Genomic DNA, 21,641 nt, shown 5'->3' on the forward strand with positions numbered 1-21,641 from the left:
AGATAAACTCATTCAGTGTAGTTGGATCTCCTTGGCCCACCCACTTTCTCATAGGCGATGGAAGGGCTCTGAGATATCGATCCATCATCAGGAGATCAATAACCTGGTGACTGCTGTTCTCATCTGGTTTTAGCCACCGCTTGGCTAAGTGGATGAGATCAAACATTTGCGATCTTGGCGGTAGTGACATCTTGTAGCTCCATGCGTGATATTTTTGGGCTCTCAAAGCAGTAGTAATCCCAGCCCGGGCTAAGATCTCAGCTTTGAGTACGTCGTAACTGTCAGCTTCCTCTTGAGCCAGGTCAAAGTAAGCTTTTTGGGCCTCTCCAACCAGAAAAGGTGCGACAATTCCGGCCCACTTATCACGTGACCAGCCCTCTCGGATTGCAGTCCTCTCGAAGGCTAAGAGATAGGCCTCGATGTCGTCTCCGCTCGTCATCTTGTTCAGGACATGTGTTGACCTGATTGATGCATTGGTTGCAGATGGAGTAGAGGAAGTAGGGGCTGTAGCCACTTGTTCCAACCGTTGAAAAATAGCCACTCTTTCTACCCTTGCTTCATGTATCTGTTCATTCTGCAACCGGTTTGCTTCCTGTTGCGCACTGGCCATGTTTATCATGGTCTGTAGCAAGACGTCCATGTTTGCCATGTTCAATGGTGTTCTACGGTCAGGTGGGTACTGTAGTTGAATCCTGCAGTTTTGGCAATCCCACTGCTGCCACCAAGTGTAACCCGGTTGGTATTAGTAAGGTGTAGAACAGGGTGAACAGATGGACGCCACACAGGAAATGCAAAACTACAGTAACTTTTATTGTGCTGCTGCTCTTTCTGCGTTATCCACAACACAACATAGAGTGTCCCTGTAGTCTTGAGGGAGTAAATCATACACGTAATAAAGTTCAGGATTGTCTCAGGTCCGTCGCTCACCATCCACTTAAACCTCCTGGCGTGGAACTGCAAGGTGAGTAGGTTCAGCTTTCTAGTGGGCACTCCCAACCCTTATAAACCACAGTTACTTTATTCCTGCGTTGCATACAGTTCCTCCAGTCCCCTCTAGAGGCAGTGCACAGACAGGCCACCCCTCCTCCAGCGAGTACGTTGGTTCAGCTCTGCTGCTCCTGGGTTACAGAGGTCCTGTACTGCAAGGTGGACACGACTGCCCCTCCTGGTACTTGGTGGAAGTCCTTTATATGCTGCAGGTCTTAAAGTTAAAAAGTATACCGTCCAGAGACCAATCCTAACAACTAATAAAACAGTACTTCAAATAAAGCACACGGTGTTTTTTTTTTTTTCCACTGTACACCGTGTGCGCCAATCTCTGCTTCTCTCAGCCTTTGTTCCCCGTAGCTCAGAGATATAACAGTCACTGACTTATATGCATTGTAAATCCACTCCGTTGAGTAAAAAGAATTAAACACGCTGTTACTTCACGTCCCACAAGAACAGACGCGCACTTTCTGTGTGCACAAGCAGTGTGGTACTTTCCAGCAGCGTCCTCGGTGATGTTAGTGCACCGCAAGAATCTTAACAATCAGTCAGTCCCACAAAGAACGCCAGTTCCCTGTACACATTAACACAGGCCGTCTGTCTGGTAACAGCGAATGAATAACAATGCAAAAACCTGGGTTTACATACCCTTCCTTTAAGCCTCTGTACTTCGTCCAACTTTAAAAGACGTTTCAATTGCTGGTTGTTTTTTTATAAATCCGAAGTGCCTCTTCAGGTTAATAAAAGAAGGCTTACAGCTTTCCTTCTTCATAAACTGAACTGTGCTTCGTTGTTCAATTTAAATCTTCCACCGTACGCCGTCTCCAACTACTTCAACAAATTTAATATTGTAGATTTTCACCGTCTCTACAATCAACACGGAACTCTCCACCGTTCCTACGACCCCCCCTCATTAGCTTCGCCAGTCCATTTAAACCTGCGCTAATTACCCAGTACGCATTGACTGGTCACGCTAATGATTATGGGTTCTGTAGTTCACTCTATCCCTTACTTCTCACAACGGGATTTAAAAACAACCAGCAACACATTCATCTCCTTTATACAGCGATTTCATTTTGGTACAACCGTTCCTTTTACTTCATTTACTTTATTGTACCCTCTGTATACCTCATTCCTTCTACAACATATATACACAGACGTGCTCAAATTTGTTGGTACCCTTACAGCTCATTGAAATAATGCTTCATTCCTCCTGAAAAGTGATGAAATTAAAAGCTATTTTATCATGTATACATGCATGCCTTTGGTATGTCATAGAATAAAGCAAAGAAGCTGTGAAAAGAGATTAATTATTGCTTATTCTACAAAGATATTCTAAAATGGCCTGGATACATTTGTTGGTACCCCTTAGAAAAGATAATAAATAATTGGATTATAGAGATATTTCAAACTAATTAGTTTCTTTAATTAGTATCACACATGTCTCCAATCTTGTAATCAGTCATTCAGCCTATTTAAATGAAGAAAAGTAGTCACTGTGATGTTTGGTACCATTGTGTGCACCACACTGAACATGGACCAGAGAAAGCAAAGGAGAGAGTTGTCTGAGGAGATCAGAAAGAAAATAATAGACAAGCATGGTAAAGGTAAAGGCTACAAGACCATCTCCAAGCAGCTTGATGTTCCTGTGACAACAGTTGCAAATATTATTAAGAAGTTTAAGGTCCATGGAACTGTAGCCAACCTCCCTGGGCGCGGCCGCAAGAGGAAAATCGACCCCAGAGTGAACAGAAGGATAGTGCGAATGGTAGAAAAAGAACCAAGGATAACTGCCAAAGAGATACAAGCTGAACTCCAAGGTGAAGGTACATCAGTTTCTGATCGCACCATCCGTCGCTTTTTGAGCGAAAGTGGGCTCCATGGAAGAAGACCCAGGAGGACTCCACTTTTGAAAGAAAAACATAAAAAAGCCAGACTGGAATTTGCTAAAATGCATATTGACAAGCCACAATCCTTCTGGGAGAATGTCCTTTGGACAGATGAGTCAAAACTGGAGCTTTTTGGCAAGTCACATCAGCTCTATGTTCACAGACGAAAAAATGAAGCTTTCAAAGAAAAGAACACCATACCTACAGTGAAACATGGAGGAGGCTTGGTTATGTTTTGGGGCTGCTTTGCTGCGCCTGGCACAGGGTGCCTTGAATCTGTGCAGGGCACAATGAAATCTCAAGACTATCAAGTCATTCTGGAGCGAAACGTACTGCCCAAGAAAGCTCTGACTCAGTCGCAGGTCATGGGTCCTCCAACAGGATAATGACCCAAAACACACAGCTAAAAGCACCCAAGAATGGATAAGAACAAAACATTGGACTATTCTGAAGTGGTCCTGATCTGAATCCTATCGAACATCTATGGAAAGAGCTGAAACTTGCAGTCTGGAGAAGGCACCCATCAAACCTGAGACAGCTGGGGCAGTTTGCTCAGGAAGAGTGGGCCAAACTACCTGTTAACAGGTGCAGAAGTCTCATTGAGAGCTACAGAAAACGTGTGATTGCAGTGATTGCCTCTAAAGGTTGTGCAACAAAATATTAGGTTAGCGGTCCCATCATTTTTGTCCATGCCATTTTCATTTGTTTTCTTATTTACAATATTATGTTGAATAAAAAATCAAAAGCAAAGTCTGATTTCTATTAAATATGGAATAAACAATGGCGGATGCCAATTACTTTTGTCAGTTTCAAGTTATTTCAGAGAAAATTGTGCATTCTTCGTTTTTTGTGGAGGGGTACCAACACATTTGAGCACGTCTGTATATATATAAATATATATATATATATATATATACATATATATATTTAAAAATGTGATTTCATTCTATATACTTAATGGGTTGGCTGTAATTACTGTGTATTTACATAGTAGTTGGTCAGTAATTACATGTGTAGTTACATAATTACATTGTTATTGTGCATAGTTACAATGAACTTAACATGTCAATCTATTTGCATGATACATGTAAGTACACAATTGTTTCAGAAAAGGGTTAGGTTTTGAGTTACTGTTAAGATGGTTAGGGATGGGGCTCCCGAGTGGCGCATCCAGTAAAAGCACTCGTTAGAGTGCAGGATGCACGCTATAGCCTGGACGTCGCTGGTTCGAGTCCAGGCTATTCCACAGCCGACCGTGAACGGGAGCTCCCAGGGGGTGGCGCTCAATTGGCCGAGCTCAATAGGTCGAGCGTCACCCAGGGGGAGGGAGGGTTAGGTCGGCCAGGGTGTCCTCGGCTCATCGCGCACCAGCGACCCCTGTAGTCTGGCCGGGCGCCTGCGGGCTTGCCTGTAAGTTGCCTAGAGCTGCGTTGTCCTCCGACGTTGTAGCTCTGAGGCGGCTGCACGGTGAGTCTGCAGAGTGTAAAGAAGCGGGCGGCTGACGGCACACGCTTCGGAGGACAGCGTGTGTTCATCTTCGCCCCTCCCGAGTCAGCGCAGGGGTGGTAGCGGTGAGCTGAGCCTAAAAATAATTGGGCATTTCAAATTGGGGAGAAAATAATAAAAAACTAATTGGCAACGACTAAATAAAAAAAAAAAAAAAAAAAAAAAAGATGGTTAGGGATAGGGTTAGGATTAGGGTTATATCATGCAAAACATTTACACATTAAGTACAATGTAACTATGCATAATAACATTGTAATTATGTGTAAGTACATATGTATTTACTAAGTTACTACTATGTAAATGCAGATTCACTGGACACACTTAATGTAAAGTATTACCATGTTTGCACAGGGCCCAATCATGATTTGTGCAGCCCTGCCTAGATTATTATTATTTGTTTATTTAGCAGATGCCTTTATCCAAGGCGACTTACAGAGACTAGGGTGTGTGAACTATGCATCAGCTGCAGAGTCACTTACAAGTACGTCTCACCCGAAAGACGGAGCATAAGGAGCCTGGAGCAGAGTTCTAATCCTGTTGGGAACAGGCTGATTTGTTAGACATGAATTGAATGATTTAAACCAACATGTATTGATTGAAATAATATGATATACTTTTTGTCAATAATTCTAGTAATACTGTATGTACTCTTTTCAAATAGATCTGTATACCCAGTAGAAAATATTAGGTAGCTTTTGTGTGCCGCCTGTAAAGGAGCCTGAAGAGAAAGTTAGGGCTGACCAGCTCTTGGCAGGCTCTTATCAGATGAACACAACTCTTTGACTTAAGTGCCAGACCTTGTTAGCACATTTCAGTTTGATGAGAAAAGGTAGCCAACTTTCTGGAGACAGTTGCTGAGCTGAGCAAATTATATATATATATATATATATATATATATATATATATATATATATATATATATATATATATATATAATTACTAGTGTAGATGTTTAAAGTAGAAAAAGAATAGAAGTCTTATAACGAAACTAAAACAGACTTATAAAACCAGTGTACAGTTTAATTAGTTCAAGTACAGACTCAAATTCAAGTCTTATTTAAGAAGTTAGTTCGCTTAAAGGCAGTCTTTAATCTAAAAACAAGTATTCTAAAAGTAATGGAAACAGAATACTCGAATCAACAATTTACAGTCTTAAACTGCTGCTGTATTTCTCAAGAGTTAAACAAATGTATAGTTTAAATGGATAACAGTCATGTGTCTTATTTGGAATAAGAATTAAGACTTGATCTAAAATGAACCCCTGAGCTGAAGTAAATGTTCTAGGAAGACTGAAATAATACAGCTATTAGAATGTTGTATTTTAAAAAGCAAGACAATACAATAAAAATAGTATAAACTGTAACTTTAACAGTGAACCGAGTGAAGGAAAATAACTAAGTTTGTAACCTCGTTCTTACCTACTTGTATGTGGAAGCAGTGTTGAAGATGACACATTGTTTTTGGCCGATGAAGCGAGGACTTTTTCTGATGGTCAGTGATTTACAAGCCAAGTTACTCTCTATAATGAGCGATCTCGTTAATATTAACAAAGGAAATACCTTTTGGATAACAGAAGACAGAAGTTTATATTAAAACAAACATTCTTCCATATCTCATAGAAATTAATTAGAACCTGGCAAGAAGAAATGGGAATGAAAAACGTAACACATTTTACTACGTTAAGCTACTAATTGGTTTAAAATAATATTGTGTAATTGGAAAATGCCTACGGTAGTGTCTCATATTAATCAACCTTAAAATTGTCAAAACGCAGAGGTTGTCTTAAAACCTGCTTCTGTATTTTGTATGAACAGAGGAAAAGGTCAGACTTAGTTCAGTCACTATAAAACTATTACATTCTAATATGCTAACAGTGGCTTGAATTTAGATGAAAATAACTAAATAACAGATTAATGGAGTAAAATAATATTACAATTTCTAGGAGCAACTGTTATACTGCAGTAACTGAATTAGAAATACATCTTATAATGCCATTTAAAGTTAAACTGTTAAAACACATTTGAGATAGTGTAGTGCAGTCTCCAACTAAACAAAAAGTCTTTTAGACTTTACAATATCAATTAAATTGAAGAATATAAATGTTTAGTTTATATAAAGGTTTTACTGCAATAAAAAACAGGAACTGTTAGGTTTAAATATTAGACAATAAAGTGTAAACTGTAGTACACAATAGACTTACTGGAAGAAGAAATAGCCTTGCCTTTACCTGCCTGCAGCAGAACAGTGCTAGAAAGTTATTTTTGGCAGTCAAAGTGAGATTTACTGGTCATCAGCAGTTTTGAATCCAAGGCCTTTCTATAATGAGCAAAATTATTCCTCTTCATGATATCATAGAAATTAATGAAAACTTGGCAACCGAAGTGAGCATTTCATTTAAATTAGAAAAGTCATCTACAGTATCAGTCCTTATCAGATAGGTAGTGAAGTTTTCATATTAATTAAAACACTAGCCTTGGCAAGTAAACAGTGTGTCTGAAACCTGCTTTTAGAGAGAGAGGTCAGGTTTAGTCCAAGAATGGCACAGTTAAATAAAGCTATTATATTTAACATGTTCATTATAGCTTAAATTTAAATGGAAATAACTGAAATGACTACTGTATGTTTACTGGTTGTATTTCAAAGGCTTGAGATAACCCCCTACAGTCTTTGTCCAATACTTTGTTAATACACCTGTCTATGAAAGTAAACTAATCTGAAAAGTTGACAAGGTATGCTGCTCAGAGGGAATATATTGTAGACCCAGGTTAATATAATCACACAGAAAGTTGATGTTATATATATAAAACAACATCTCTTTTAATACACATATAAACTTGTATCGTATTGTACTGTATTATAGCAAGGATCCTGTGAACTTTGGTTCACCTGACTTTTTAGAGAAAGGAGGGGTTGAAAAAGAGAACTATGAGATCATGTTCCAATATTTTTGGAAATAAGTTATATCCAATTAATTTCGAAGGTTGTTATGTAAATCCAATTGGTTTTAATCATCAGATTTAATTGGGACTCCTGATGTATTCAATAGAGGAAAAATCCTATATAAGCCCAGAGCAAGACCCTATTCGATACAATTGATCTTGATCTTGCAAGTTGATGTGGTCCATGCTCTGAGGGTCTCATATATTTGAATGCATATCTCTTTTATATTGAATGCATTGCTATGAGGTATAGAAATGATACCGTGTGATGTTTATGTTGTAAGTGTGCAGTAGTGGTTAGGGCACTGGACTGTTGACCGGAGGGTTGTGGGTTCAATCCCCAGTGGGGGACACTGCTGTTGTACCCTTGAGCAAGGTACTTTACCTAGATTGCTCCAGTAAAAACCCAACTGTATAAATGGGCAATTGTATGTAAAAATAATGTGATAACTGTATAATGTGAAATACTGTATAATGTGATATCTTGTAACAATTGTAAATCGCCCTGGATAAGGGCGTCTGCTAAGAAATGAATAATAATAATAATAATAAGAGAGTGATATATTGAACACTCTAGAATGTAGCTGTGGGTGTTTTAGCTTTTTCCATGGCTGGCCTAAGGGCTAAGCATATAATTAACCATATCTGTATTAGTGTATTGTAGTACTAATGCTGTTAAATATGTAAAAGCACTGGATCGCCCAGATTGCTTATTACTTGGGATTTACTGTGGTCTGCACAACCAATCAATCCCATTTTTAAAGCATTTAATAAACCGAAAGGGCACTACTACTGCTCTGATTCGTTAAAACTTCAAATTAAATGAGTCTGTGTGATTTCTTGATTATTAAAAAAGTTGTCTGGACACATAGCACGCCCAGTATACGAACAAAACCACTTACAGGAGTTTAAAACATCTCTGTCCTCCTTAAATGTCTCCACTGAGTTTAAGAGTGTGCTCAGAACATATATAGAAATAAGAGTATGTGCAATTCTGACACCATCATGACAAATATTTGAAACCATGCAATAATATTTAAACATGCACGCTTGCACTGCTTCCAATATAATGTTTTTGAAATCTAACTAAGGAAGGTACAGACATTTAGATATAATGCCTTCCCAAGAGTTATTTCCATTTTAATCAGGCTACTAAAATATATATTTTTAACAAAGGCACGTAGCGCTGCTATTTAATGCAGTGCTTCTGTTTAAAACATCTAAACCATTGGTGGTACAATGGTGAAATATCAAATAAGATGATGTGCATAATTGATATGAAGTCATTGTTTGATGTGGCAGTCTGTCTCTGAGGGTGTGGTAGTCACTCTTAGCTTCAAATTGTATTTGAATGTGCTACACTGGTTTACATGTCACTAAATCACTGTTTGTTTTCCCAAATTAAATTTGAAATTCTTTGGCCACTATTTATGTAGCCAATTGTATGTTAATTAAGATGCCAAAAATGTACAACAGATTAAACAAAGCCATTCTACAGAGGTCTGTAAAGATGAGATAAACCAGTGCATAACATTAGGCAGTAGTGTGGAGTAGTGGTTAGGGCTCTGGACTCTTGACCGGAGGGTCGTGGGTTCAGTCCCAGGTGGGGGACACTGCTGCTGTACCCTTGAGCAAGGTACTTTTCCTAGATTGCTCCAGTAAAAACCCAACTGTATAAATGGGTAATTGTATGTGAAAATAATGTGATATCTTGTAACAATTGTACATCGCCCTGGATAAGGGCATCTGCTAAGAAATAAATAATAATAATAATAACACAAAACGACATACAATGCATAATTTACACAGCAAATAACACTTAAAGAAGGTATTAGCCAAATGGTCTGTCACATTAACTTAACTGGTGCACATGCTGTAATCACCATAAATTGCTTTCAAGTCCAGTGGGTTTGTTGTGTTCCACTGTGGATGTTCTGCTAAGGACACAAGCCAGTGTGGAAACACATGGGGGTCATGCTGAGTTCAACTACACATAACGGAGTAGATGGAGGGCTAAATTTTAGTTAGTCTTCTAAAGTTAAAGAGTAAGTAACGGGGTTCCGAAAAATATAGTGTTATACGTCTCCACAAGTGGCGGCTGGTGGACAAAAAAATGGCTATATAGTTTATCCAAGGCGACTTACAGGTGTTACACGGCAGTACAGGGTTACAATGGAAGCTTAATATTTAAATACAGTGTAGTTTACAGTAAGTGCAATACTACTAAAACACAATATGAAATAGGATGCTTTAATCCGTCCATATGTGCTACTGCTAGTATTGTGGTTAATAGCAGATAGGAGTTGCCTCCTCTGAGGAAAAAAAAAAACTCTGTGAGCTGCAGAATTGCTGTTAATATAGGGATATAGGTTATATTATAATGCTACACAGTTATATATATATATATATATATATATATATATATATATACTGTATATATATATATGTATGTATGTTTAATGTTAAACACCAATTTCTGTACTTTGACCCCGTTCAATGGATTTGCACGAAAATTTGGATGTTTGGTCCCTTTGGCTAGATCTCATGATATGGGTCATTTCGTTCTGCTCAGATATGCGGATTCCGAGATCCAGATAGTGAAAACAAATTTAAAATCTGTGTTTTTTGCTGAAAACCAAATGTCCGCCTCACGACAAAATATCCTTTTTTGTGAGGGTCTAATCTTCTTTCGTCAGAAAAAAATTCTTTGTCGTGAGGCGGACATTTGGTTTTCAGTTTAAAAAAAAACCTGAAACTGCCTGGAAATCATATATCTATAGTAAACCATGACATGTCTATATATAATTGGGACTCCATACAATTGACTAACATTGTCTTTTCATTTTGTGAGTGGGACATTTGTGTGTTTATTTGATCTTTTACATTTTTTCACGTCTCACGAAAAATGAATTTTTATCACAAAAAAAGCAGCTGTTCTGGTGAAAATAGAAATACTCTGGTGAATAAGGAATTTAAATTTCATTTCATTTGCCGTGAGGGGGATCTTCTTTCGTGAGGTTCTTTCATTCCCTTTACTGGAATATGGAACTGGTTTGTTTGGTTTTTCCAGTGAAAACCGAAAAAACAACCATTAACTGTCGCTTGGTCCTAATATACTATTAATGTTATAGTTTATTACATATGATCTGACTACTGCTTGGAGATTTTTGTCTAAACAAAATCTTCATAATGCACAAACAGCATCCCCAAATTGCTGTCAGCCAAAAGGATAAAATCGGTTCATGTTCCACATCGAACAAGCTGAACGTGTTGGAGTCTGCCTGCCTCACAAGATCGCTAAACACTTTTGTATGAATAGGTGAAGAAAAACTAATCATGTGCATTATATATAAACCTGTGTCTATGTTTAACATATATACACCTGTGACATATTGAATCAAGTTTACAAATATAGCCAGTTTAACTTTTTGTGCTCTATAATAGAATATACAGGCTTTCTAGCTATAAATATATTCTCAAAAGGAAATTCTTTGCAAAAAAACTTCGTTAATGCATCATTTAGGGTTGATATTAAAATGACAAAAGTAGGGAAATGCGATGTTAGGGTTTTTAACCCTAACTCTGCATTCCCTCCCACCTCCTTAAAAGCAGTGGAAGGGGCAAAGCAACATAAGCAACCACAGACAGCCATCATCAGTTAAGACGAACAACATACAACTCTGCAGATAACACCAGAGACATCCATTGTCATGGTCCACTAGGTGTATGAGGTCTACTGCCATGCCAGTGTGTTGGTGGGGTTGTGTATATCTGGGCACTGCTTATGCAGGTCTAGTAGGTGACAAATGCAAAATAGTGGCACCAACATCATACTGTACCTCTGTGAATTCCATTACCATGATCAGTGTCTAGTGTGGCATCCACATGTTTGATATACGTCAATTTTTTGGGTGGGGGGTAGGGAACTGCATGCAGGTCAACATGAGAGGGGAAGTGTGTAACAGAACGACTGCCAATAGTGCTGTAATCTATGTCCTAGCATAACTTGTTGTATGGAATTGCAGATGTTCAATGGTATAATTTTGCAAGGGAGTAAGGGGTAACAAGAAAATCCATAATACTTTAAATAAAGAGAAATGCTTAATACATATTATACAGTTTTTAAAAAAATGCATAATACATGAAATACAGTGAAAAGTGCATAATACATGATAATAGCATAATAGCATAGTACACGAAATATGTTGCAGGAGGCAAGAGGAGACAAATGCATGACAAAGTATCTCCGCATCTGGGAGGGAAAGGTAGGGACGGACTTTGGAGATGTTTCGAAGATGGTAGAAGGAAGATTTGACAACAGAAGGATTCAAAGGAGAGGTTGCTTTCAAAACGTACACCAAGGCTTCATACTTTGGGGGAAGGCAGACAGTTTCTGAGGTTCAGGGCAGCTATATTTAGATTCTTAAGTTCAGTTTTGTATCCTACTAGAAGGAGTTCAGATTTGCTAGTGTTCAGCTGAATAAAATTGGCAGACATCCAGGCCTCGATGTCTTGAATGCAAGCCGAGAGCTGGACCATGGCAGAGGGGCTTCCAGGGTCAAGTTTTAAGTAGAGCTGGAATTATATTGTCATCTGCAAAAATGGAAGTGTGTGAGGTACACTGTTATGAAACAAAATACAGTTTAATGGTAGAGATGGCCTCACTGTCACAGTTGGGGTGTATCCATTGTGCTGTAATACCAGTATGTTCTGTATTCTCCAGTGTTTTAGGAAAATAAAATGGAAGCAATATGAGCAAGTGGATCAATTGAAATGGATATACAAATGCACAGTATAAGTATGGGCTAGCAATAACAAAATAATGGGAAACAATGTGTTTTTAATGTGGAGATTGTGATTGTGGATAGCTGGTCACTAGACCAAGAAGATAGATACAAAAGTAATACTATAATTTTCTGTATTGTACTTGTTATTGCTATGTGGTGTTTACAAGCATTGGGTATTGTGCTCTAATATTGAAAGTCGTATTGTCATGTAATTTGAATGGAATGAAGAAGGCTGTTCAGTTCTGGCATACTGGTGACAAACTCATAGCAACTTGATGCCAGGTCAAGGTAGATTTAGAGAAAAAATATTATACAGTAATTATAGAAGCAGAACCCAGAACCACCCAGAATGATTGGGTAGCACGTTTCATTAAGTGTCTCTAATTACTGTGTATCTACCTCAAAAGGCACTGCAGAAACATGCTGAAAATAATTGCTCTAATGCACATAGAGGAACTCTCTGATCTGCTTTAATCTCCACCATACAACATTTAATATTTAATCATTTTATCCATTTATATCCATTGATATCCATTACAGTATAAGATTCATCCCAGGTTGTGAAACAATTGTGCTACATCGAAGGGGGAAACCTGCTATCAGCACTGCGGGTTTATCCCTGGCTTTGGTTTCTACAATGACTGTTAGTCCTAAATGAACGCATTAGGGATAGCTGGCAGTCATTTTACATTCATTTCCAACTAAGTGAATTACCAGAGGTTACAGACTAGTTTTCCGCAGTTCATATGAGATACTTTTTTATATCACTGCATTAATTTCACGCATCCATGTGGCTTCATAGACCGTTTTTGAAAGTAGCCCGGCTAACAAGTTGGCTTATATAAGGTTTGATTTCAGGTGCTCACTGAATCAATATATATTAATTTAACAAAACCGTTAAACAATGCAGCATGTTAGTACGATGTAAGGGTTATTTACCTAAAATAAGAGACCAGTAAAATACTACCAGAATTATTTTGAAATTGTATGGAACACTATTGCTTTATGTTTGGAAAGACTGACTTGTAAAGTATGAATGTTATGTTGTGATCCTGTGTTACGTTCGCAATGGTAAAACAATTGATTTTCTTTTTTCTTTTCTCTTCTGTGATCCTGTTGTGTGTGATTGCTCTTACATTCGGCTACGCCCCAAGCATTGATGCATACCTGACAATGTATTGGATATGCGTCACAGAGCTATGTCTATGAACTCTGCTGAAACAATTCTGGAAAGTTACTTTGTTTTTTGCACACGTGAGTGTTGCAGTCCTAACTTGATGTCATACATTTCAAGGATAAGTAACAATATGATTAAATGTACGTTCCTGTCTTCATGAATTTTAAGCAACAGAGTGACTGGAATGAAGGATTGTGCACAATGAAAAATTGCAGCGTTTGTAAAATGGATGTAGTTTTAGACAATTCCTGTCTGGATGTTTTCCTGCCGAATCCTGGAACTGGGTCTATGATTGGAGAAGACAAATCCATAATGCAAAGGTGAGAGACAACCTCAACACGACCTGGAGGGATACATAACCAAACAAACGATGAATGATAAGGCCGTAGATGAGTTGGTATATATAGATGGTTCGATGATTATATATTTGATTAAGGGGTGTATGTGCCTTTCAGAAATACAACTGAGTTTCCAATTATGAAACTTTAAATTAAGGACTGCAGTGTGTGACTCAGTTGTTTGTTTGGGATAATGGTATTGCAGAGGTGTGTTGTAAAGTAATAATGGAACTCCAGAGTCAATAAAGCCAGAAAACAGAGTTTGAGGGCATTATTTGAGCAAAGTTCCACTATTATAGTATAAATTGTGAGCCAGCTCACAAGTTTGCCACCAGGAGTCGTTCATGGCAGGCTTGGTATGAGCCCACAGAGGTTGCCAGTAATGATCAGATGGACCTGTGGGCAGCATACATGCCTGCCATAACGTCAAGGAGTTAACAGGCCAACAGGCTGCAGGTGTGGTTAGGTAGGCAATTATGGTTTGACTATTGTTAGACTATCATTGGCCTTAATTGGCCCACACCTATAGCCTGTAACAGCCAAATGCCTGGCTGGTAAAAGTGAGCATGTGCCGTCAGTCTGGGGGGTTGTTTGTTTTGTTTTCCTGCCTGAGAACCTCTGGGGTTTATCTACAATAAGACCGGAATAAAATAACTGGAATCAGTGTCGGATAACGTTGTGGTCCTTTGCATCTGCAATTCCCTGTTCTCTACAGGGGCTACGAGGAATGGCCCGTCCGCTGCTGGGATTCATAAAGGACTGGACTGCAGAATAAGGGTAGGAGCAGGGTTTCCTAAAGAAGAAACCAAGCAAGCTAGGAAAAACCCAAACCCCAGGTGGAATTACCTATTCACCAACTGGACGTGGTTATTGGTCCAGTTGGTTTACATCGGCATTTTTGTTTTGGTGGTTTTGTTTTGTTTTAAATCTTGTTTGAACTGTTTACTTTCTTTATGGACATGTCTCGATAACACAGCTGACATTGCAGTATAAGAGCAAGCCTTATTGAATGCTGGAATAAAAACTTGCTTTGTTTTGGAAACTACTGTCTGTTTTCTGTGTGTGCAACCCCCCCCCCCCCCCCCCCCCCCGCTCACAATATGAAAATGCCACAGCAATATTTTGTGTGTGGAGATCAAGGAATATGCCTATCTGAGTTGCCTGACAGGTGTGCCTTGGGAGGTAAATACTGAAAGGTGGAACAAAAGTAGTGACAGTGTGGAAAAGAAATTCAATAAAAACGTAAATAAGAGAAATAAAATAATGTCAGCAGGGCTTGAATTTCAGCGCGGGATTGCGGGAATCGCACCTTTTCCAAGTTGCTCCCGCATATCTGCAACTTTCAGTGCGGGAAAATCCGGCAGAGATATTTTAAGACACCAAGCTACTGTATTTTTCACCCAATTTAGAATGCCTGAAATGCTATAAGGAAGTGGGTGTCAGTGACAAAAGCACTATGAGCCGCATTCTCAGTAGTTCTGGTTAAAATAAATAAATAAATAAATAAATAAAAGTAGTGCTGGATATTTTAAGTGCCACAAGACTTTATTCTCTCGTACGTGATTATCGGCCGCTATCTTTAAGGATTATAGAAACTCAGTACATAGGGTTGCCAACTGGCTCCATAATTCCAGGACTCTTTAAGACAGCTCATGTTTTTTAACTCACCTTTAAACCACAAATTAATCTGTTTTAAATCAACAAGTACAGTGAGTGTGAATTGCATGAGCGGCTTCAATAAATGTGTTGAATTTTTTAATTGTGGTGGCGATTCTATTGGGAGAGCATCATAACATGCATTAAAATCGTATTTGCTTGAAATCTTGTATAGTAAACAATAGCTATCAAAATAGTGCAATTCCATCGCTATAGAGAGAATTTTGCACTCACACGCACTCTTTCTTGTTTATTAAAATTTCTTTCTGCTTCACACAGTCCCATGCCAATCAAATAAATACAGCAAATCAGCACGTTGTATAGGTCTGATTGATGGAAACGATCCTCACAGGAAATAATTCCCACCCATGGACAGGTGTGTACTTTTAGTAACTAGTTAGCAAAACAATTACATTCACACAATTCACACGCACTTTACACGCTAAATAAAATCAGTTAATTTGTGGTTAGCGAGGTGAGTTGAAAAGCTGGATCTGTTTTAGTCTCCCGGAATTATGGGTCCAGTTGGCAACCCTATCAGTACACTGCAGTAAGTAAACAGTTTTGAAAAAAAGACAATATTTAGTCTATCTAGGTGTTATTTGCAAGCGGTGACTTTTGCTTGAACTCTTAAAACTCAGCCCCATTCATTTTGGGGCGCCAGCACACCGAAGGTTACGCACATATTACCATACAACATAAAAGCCACCTACCTGGTTTATGGCTTGTTTAAAAGTACAGACTCGGGGCTTTCCAAAGATGTATTCAGTGTGTGAATGCGGTACTCCTAGCCGGAACTACGATTGCCTGAAGTTAAGCCTCTCATCATGTGACAGAGTTCACAGCTTAGGTTTCGTTTTGAGTCTAATGCTCCATCATTGTAGCAGCTAGACTGAAGGGGGCGGTATCGTTGGAAAGCTTAGAAGCTTAGAAGCTCAGCCCCCCCCTCCCATGTTCATTTCATATTGAGGTTGGTGCAGAGTTTTGTCTTTTTTTTTAAGCCATCTATGATTAACAGCACCTGTAGAACTCCTCTGTTTGTATCATGGGACACTATCACCCTTCATTTAAATGTGCTTTATTTTGCTCTTATCTGCCCCCTATTTTACTGCATTTAATCCTGTACTTCAGAATATTGTAATCTGCCAAGTGTTTAACCTGTAGTATTTTGTATTTAATCATATCCTGATGTAACTATCACTATTTAATCATATCCTGATGTAACTATCACTATTATCTGCTGTATTATTGAATTGTGGTTTGTCACACTTGAACAAAAGTTATTGTATTTCTTGCTCTTATTGTATTACTTGTATTGTAACACTTGAAATGTATTTGCTTACGATTGTAAGTCGCCCTGGATAAGGGCGTCTGCTAAGAAATAAATAATAATAATAATAAAATAATAATATATAGCAATGACCAAACATGATTATTTTGGAAACACTTTTTTTTTTTTAACAAATAGTATACCTGATCCTGTTGTAACTTACATAATATGAAAGGACATTTTGTGGCCTTTCATTTGATATGTTACATGCATGCAGTACAAACAATCCAGTAGTTAAACATACATAAATAAAAACATTGAAAAACAGGTGGAAATAGGGCTGAGAGTTAAAAAAAAAAAAAAAACAGAGATGGAGCGCTGGTTAAAAAGAAAAGCACCTTTTTCTTCTGCTGCAAAAACTTCACGTCAGGCAATGGCAAAAGCAATGGAGAGTGCTCTGTGTCACAGTGATGAACAGCTGTTAGGTAGGGCTGCAACGAAGGGTACATTTTGACCTCGAATGTTCGGAACACATTACCGAAGGAAGGTTCGAACCTTCGATGGTACTCATTTGCATAATTTATTGGTGACGTCACCATACTGATTCAAAATCCTATTATTTTACAGGTAATCCATATTCATGGAATAAAACATTCACATGTAGTTTAGAAATACGTTATATAGAACAATCATGTAAAAATAAAAATACACGTTGTTTATTTACACGTAATTGAGCCTGCTTGTGATATATTCAGTAAGCATTGCACCAGCACCAACTGCAGCAGCAGCACCAACTGCAGCGGACAAAGCTTTATTTAACAGTCACCGTTCCAAGCAGGTTATCAGTCACATTTTACTACTACTGAAAATATTAATAATACTAATAATAATGTGAACTTATGCTTGTCAAGTGAACCCAGAGATTGGTTATGCCTCCATGATGATACGAGTCGCTTGCACAGTTTGCATTCAACTTTTTTTTGGTCGTCTGGACATTTAACAAAAAAATCCCAAACAGCAGAAGGGTTTCGAGACATTTCTTTCAATACAGCTTACGCCTTACGCACGCTACAACGCTTTGTTGTTGAGACGGCCAATGAAGAAATTAAAGGTTTGTTTCTGGATAACACGAGCTGGAGCGGAGAGGGGCGGACAGTGCTCAGTTTTCAAAATTAATATTATTCATGTTAGCGCATATTTTTCAAACATGTTCTACCATAGCACTTCTTTTGTACACTAGGTATTCAATACATATTTTACTGAAGCAATAGAGCCTAGAGGTATGAGCCCATTGCTTTGGATACTTTATACCCTGCTCCATACACTGCAGCGGCACCATGTAGAGTTGCTATGTAACGATTTGGTAGCGGATTTTAATAGCAACTTTTGTTTATGTAATATGCATTATAAAAATCTAAAGATCATATTTTGCATCTGAGTGACATTTAATGTGTGATTTATAGTATTCACACACTGTCAAACAGTTTCTGTTAACAGAAAAAGAACAAAAAAACAGTGCATGAATCCGTCTGACGAATCTTCAAAGGTTTAAAACAATCTTCGAATCCCTGGCTAGTGAACGAACCTTCAAACCTTCGAACCTTCGGACACAGCCCTACTGTTAGGTCTCCTGAAAGCAGCTTATTTTAAAGCAACACCAGTGTGAATGATGATGCAGTAATATATATATATATATATATATATATATATATATATATATATATATATATATATATAGCTTTTAAATGCAAAAGTGCCTTTTCTTTTGCCATTCCCCCCTAAAATGTTGGAATCCCTCCCCCCATTGGCTGCAGCATAGGGAGGAAATCCCCCCAGCACACAAAAATGAAATTCAAGCCCTGCATGTCAGACCACCCAAGTGACCAGGTGATTTCACGGGTCTGACCCGAAAATTGACATTAAAACCTGCAGCCCTTGGTTCCCTGATAATACCAGTTAGGCCTACATAACATGAACACTTTCAATTTCCTTTTGTAGTGCAAATGTTGTTGTGAATTAATGATCTATACATGACCTCAAAGGATCCAACATAAAAATCAATCAAGGCATCCTTGAAGTGTGTTCCCCAAGTCATCGCTCAGCTGGAGTCAATAACCACATCCCTGCGTTTCACAGGGCTCTGTGTCAGGAGATGAACCACACAGTACAGCTCCCTCTGTGTTCACCATCACCACAGAGCTGTCAACCTTTCAAATAGCCAGCTGAAAATAGGAAAGAAGCTGACAGTTACAAGGTATTGCTACTGCTTTATGATACATTGGTCCCTGTGGCAGGGCTGAGGCCTGCCCCTGTAAAATAATGTAGATTTGGTGGTGGTTTATAAAGAATGCATTGCATTTGTATAATTTGAAAGATTTTGTAAAAACAAAGTGTGTACTAGATATGGCAGGGCTGGGAGGTTAGACTTCCCTCCCTGCCTAATTGACGTTTAATGTGTAGCAGATGGCCAGGTGTTAATTGACTAATTGGTTATCAATTAACCCTGGTCATCTGCCTTTAAAAAGGGTCTGGAAAGCCAGTCCTTTGTTCTTCTTTTGTTTGTTCCTGTTGTCTGTGTGCCAGTGTGAGGATTCATTAATGTGCTGATAGCCATGGAGCATGAATCAGATGGACCAATGAAGAATGACGTGTGTATATCGGGGTTCTGTGTGTGTTTATGATAGGGATTTGTAGTTTATATAGAAAGAAGGTTCCTGGTGCGGGACCTCCCTTTTAGTGGGAGCAGCGCAGGCCCGCGTTTGGCTGTTTTTCACCACTGTGTTTTGCATTTTTGTATTCCCATGAACCTGTTTGGATATATCCTTCTGCACTAGGGCTACTATTGCTGGTACCCTAGTGGTGGCTACCAACAACTGCAACTGCCTGTTTATTAATAAAACCTGGATGCCTGTGCAGCGTTTCAGTATCAAACCCTCTGTGTCTCTCTCGTTCTCTCAGCGGATACACCGAACAGTAACAGAACACCCCAGTTACAGTCCCTAACTTACAACACCAGATTTAGACAATTAAGAAATATTTTTATTGACAGTTCTGGTAGATTATGCGGTAACCAATGTATTAAAGGCGTGTACAAAGTAGGGTTTTAATTGTTGGGGCTTCATTAGGTTCAGTAGGGTTCTTCTCAGTTGTCCAGCATCTCTCAAAGCACGCTATTATATTGTATGTGTTTTGTTGTTTTGTGCAAGATTTGTTTTATTACTGTAGTATTATTTGTTCATCTCTATAATCTCTATGTATGGTAGAATACTGCACCTCACTTTGTGGGACCATAAGAGTAGTTCAAAGGTTAAATAATTGTCTAGCACCTTGAAATGTAAAAGGGAGTTGAGAAATTTCTAACATTATAGTTTGGAAAGAAATAGGCCCCTGGTCGCCATGGCGACTTGAGGTGATCAATAAGTGAAATAAGTCACCACCGATAAGTATTCTTTAGCCCTGAATAAATAAGATACAGCTGAGCCTGGTTGTACCTGGTTATTAAAGTCATAATGTGGCATAAGAATAATTATTTGCTGGGAGATGTGATTTGTTCTAGTTCTTCAGTCAAAAGAGGGGAGAGACACGGACAACAGCCTAACCTAGAGCTCCTCAAAAATATTAAACCGTAACACTTCAATAATTAGGCTAAATTGTAAGAAACCTAAAGAATACAAAAGGACATAAAAAGAAACTTGACCAACTGGATCGCCATCGAAGAAATAGGAAAAGTCAACAAATGTCGAACCAATAAATTAATGAACTGATTTGGCCTGTTGGCACCGGTCAAATTTACGGCAAGAGATTCCCACCAGACACTGAGCGAGAATGGGTTTGTCTGACCAGGAACACAGACAAACTCTACTGCAAGACAGCCCTCTGATGGATCTGGAACCACAGATGACAACTAATCATACCCTGCATCGACTCTGCAAGACAAAAATGGAGTGTTCTCAGTCAAACTAAAAATAGTTGTAGGGATTTGACAGTTCGTGTATGTGGGAATGTAATAAATCTATAAGGAGAAAGATTGAGAGTTATAAAGTATAACAGGATGGGTCCATAAGTCGCTGTACTATATAAACCAGGGGCCAGTAATATTTGATGGAACGATTTGACAATAATGTTCAAATTGGAAATAACTGAAGCAAGACAGGATAAATAATAGGAAACATGGTGGTTGTTAAGTTTATGAGCCATGGATTCTGATTAAGGGATATGTAATTAAACAGATTGCTAATTAATTAATTGTGATTTTGTAACTTTTATATTTTTCCCGACTCATATATTCAAACAGTTATCCTACTTATATACTATATTCATGTTATTTGCTTACTGATTTAAGAACATTGTTATGATGATAGAAAGACAAATATAGATGATTGATGAATGCTTGCTTTTACTTATAATTGACACTGAAAATATAACTGAAATATAAATTGAATATTATCCATTGCTTTACTTAACGTATGGATTATTTTGCCACTAATTATCTTTCTTACTTTTGTACCGTATTAACTCATTTTGATAAAATGTATAGACTATGTAACGGCGTTGCATCATTACTGTTCAACTGTGTTTCATTTTCTGGATCTTGGTTAATAGTAATTGATAATTAAGAGTGCTAATTAATTAAAAACCATTACACATATCAGCTAGTTATTCTTGATTGAGTATTGTAAACTTACTCAATACTTTCTACAACTTCACCACAACTAATCAGTTTTATTCGGTGGCTGGCAGGTTTGTTGTAATTATTGTAATAAATAAAAAAAAAATAAAAAAAACTGTTGGAATTGGGTGATATTTGTTCTCCTGCGCAATACAATTGTCCAATTTGATACTCTAATTGGTAGCCAAAGGCAGACTTTTCAAACTATAATTTTGTGTCTGTGTGTAATTGGCTAAGAACATCTTCCTTCTGCTTTAATAATCAGCTTCATTTGGTCACCGTCAATATATTCTCTGATAAGAATCATGTTTTAATTGCTGTCACAAAACAATTACCACTGCATGGACGGTATCCAGTGATACCGTTAATGATGCTTTTGACACTAGCTGGTTTATCATTCTTTTATCAGAAGCCTTTGACACT

Source organism: Acipenser ruthenus, chromosome 33, assembly GCF_902713425.1.
Source record: "Acipenser ruthenus chromosome 33, fAciRut3.2 maternal haplotype, whole genome shotgun sequence".
Classification (NCBI taxonomy): Eukaryota; Metazoa; Chordata; class Actinopteri; order Acipenseriformes; family Acipenseridae; genus Acipenser; species Acipenser ruthenus.